This window comes from Octopus bimaculoides, chromosome 11 (assembly GCF_001194135.2).
Source record: "Octopus bimaculoides isolate UCB-OBI-ISO-001 chromosome 11, ASM119413v2, whole genome shotgun sequence".
Lineage (NCBI taxonomy): Eukaryota > Metazoa > Mollusca > Cephalopoda > Octopoda > Octopodidae > Octopus > Octopus bimaculoides.
In genome coordinates, this window is record NC_068991.1 from 59257504 (window position 1) to 59260346 (window position 2843).

At 44.6% G+C, this 2843-nt stretch overlaps 1 pseudogene; it reads left to right on the top strand.

Moving 5' to 3' along the window:
* The first annotated feature begins 1413 nt into the window (after positions 1 to 1413).
* Positions 1414 to 2843, top strand: part of LOC128249120 (putative uncharacterized protein DDB_G0271982) — a 6978-nt pseudogene continuing 5548 nt past the window's right edge.

Here is a 2843-nt window from a genome sequence, read left to right on the forward strand (position 1 = left end):
CGAGAGAGAGAGAGAGGACCGAGAGAGAGAGAGAGGACCGAGAGAGAGAGAGAGGACCGAGAGAGAGAGAGAGGAGCGAGAGAGAGAGAGAGGAGCGAGAGAGAGGAACGAGAGAGAGAGATGAGCGAGAAAGAGAGGAACGAGAGAGAGAGGAGCGAGAGAGGAACGATACAGAGAGAGCAGAGCGAGAGAGAGAGGAGCGAGTGAGAGAGAAGTGCGAGAGGAGGGAGAGAGAGAGAAGTGGGAGAGAGAGAAGAGGGAGAGAGAGAAGAGGGAGAGAGAGAAGAGGGAGAGAGTGAAGAGGGAGAGAGAGAAGAGGGAGAGAGAGAAGAGGGAAAGAGTGAAGAGGGAGAGAGAGCGCCGCGAAAGAGAGAGAAGACTGGGAGAGGGAGCGCAGCAAAAGAGAGAGGAGCGAGAGAGACAGAGAAGAGCAAGAGAGAGGAGCATACATATTAACGTAGGCACCTACGTACATCCATCTCTCTCGAGAGAGAGCGAGACAGAGAGACAGAAATACAGAGAGACAGAAATACAGAGAGACAGAAATACAGAGAGACAGAAACAGGGAGATAACGATTGAGCGAAACAGAGAGAGACTGAGAGAGAGAGAGAGACATAGAGGGCGAGAAAGAGTTAGTTTCCGTTAGTTTCCGTTAGCTTCCGTTAGTTTCTTTTGTCTTACGTTAGTTTCCGTTCTTTTCCGTAAGTTTCCCTTAGTTTCCGTTAGGATCCGATTGTTTCCGTTACTTTGCGTTAATTTCCGTTAGTTTCCGTTAGTTTCCATTGGTTTCCGTTACTTTCCGTTTGTTTCCGTTACTTTCCGTTTGTTTCCTTTAGTTTCCGTTACTTTCCGTTACTTTCCGTTACTTTCGGTTAGTTTCCGTTACTTTCTGTTACTTTGCGTTAGTTTCCGTTGCTCTTCGTTAGTAAAAGCGGTAGAGAGAGAGGAGCAACAGAGAGAGGAGCAAAAATGATAGGAGCAAGTTAGAGAGAGGAACGAGATAGGAGCAAGAGAGTGTGGAGGAAGAGGGAGAGGAACAAGAGAGAATGAGGAGAGAAAGAGGAGCGAGAGAGAGAAAGAGGAGCGAGAGAGAGAAATAGGAGCGAGAGAGAGAGAGGAGCGAGAGAGAGAGGAGCAAGGGAAAGAGAGGAGCGAGGGACAGAGAGGAGCGAGAGAGAGAAAAGAGCGACAGAAAGAGAGGAGTGAGAGAGAGAGAAGAGCGAGTGATGGAGGAGCGAAAGAGAGAGTGTGGAGCAAGTGAGAGAGTCTGAGAGAGAGAGACAGACAGACAGAGAGAGAGAGTGAGATAGAGAGAGAGTGGAGTGGGAGAGAGAGGACCAAGAGAGAGAGAAGCGAGAGAGAGAGGAACGATACAGAGCGAGCAGAGTGAGAGAGAAGTGCGAGAGGAGGAAGAGAGAGAAGTGTGAGAGAGAGAACAGGGAGAGAGAGCGCGTCGAAAGAGGGAGAAGAGTGAGAGAGGGAGCGCAGCAAAAGAGAGAGAAAGAGAGAGAGAGAGAGAGAGAGAGAGAGAGAGAGAGAGAGAGAGAGAAACATAGAGGGCGAGAAAGAGTTAGTTTCCGTTAGTTTCCGTTAGTTTCCGTTATTTTCCGTTTGTTTCCGTTATTTTCTGTTATTTTCCATTAGTTTCCGTTAGTTTCCCTTACGATCCGTTGCCTTACGTTAGTTTCCGTTACTTTCCGTTAGTTTCCGTTAGTTTCCGTTACTTTATGTTAGTTCCCGTTAGTTTCCGTTACTTTTCGTTAGTTCCCGTTAGTTTCCGTTAATTCCCGTTGGTTTCCGTTAGTTTCCATTACTTTCCGTTACCTGTCGTTAGTTTCCTTTATTTCCGTTAGATCCCTTTAGTTTCCGTTAGTTTCCGTTACTTTTCGTTAGTTTCCGTTAGCTTGCGTTACTTTCCGATAGTTTCCAATAGTTTCCGTTAGTTTGCATTACTTTCCGTTACCTGACGTTAGTTTCCTTTCTTTTCGTTAGTTTCCGTTAGTTTCCGTTACTTTTCGTTAGTTTCCGCTAGTTTCCATTAGTTTCCGTTAGTTTCCGTTGCTTTCCGTTATTTCCATTAGTTCCCGTTAGTTTCCGTCAGTTTCCGTTATTTTCGTTAGTTTCCGTTACTTTCCGTTATTTTACGTTACTTCTCAATAGTTTCCGTTAGTTTCCGTTAACTTCCGTTAGTTTCCGTTAGTTTCCGTTACTTTTACTTAGTTTCCGCTCGTTTCCGTTAGTTTCCGTTACCTTCTGTTAGTTTCCATTAACTTCCATTACTTCCCGTTAGTTTCGCTTACTTTCTGTTAATATCTGTTAGTTTCCGTTACTTTCCGTTAGTTCCCGTTGATTTCCGTTGGTTTCCGTTACTGTCCGTTAATTTCCGTCAGTTTCCGTGACTTTCCTTAGTTTCCGTCAGTTTCCGTGACTTTCCTTAGTTTCCGTTAGTTTCCGTTAGTTTTCGTTAATTTCCGTTAGTTTCCATTACTTTCCGTTAGGCATCGTTACTTTCCATTAGGTTCCGTTTGTTTCCGTAAGTTTCTGTTACTTTCCGTTACTTTTCGTTAGATTCCGTTACTTTCCGTTTGCTTCCGTTAGTTTCCATTACTTTCCGTTAGTTCCCGTTACTTTCCGTTAATTCCCGTTGGTTTCCGTTAGTTTCCATTACTTTCCGTTAGTTTCCGTTAGTTTCCGTTACTTTTACTTAGTTTCCGCTCGTTTCCGTTAGTTTCCGTTACTTTCTGTTAGTTTCCGTTAACTTCCATTACTTCCCGTTAGTTTCCGTTACTTTTCGTTCCTTTTCGTTATTTTCCGTTACTTTCCGTTAGTTTCGGTTAGTTTC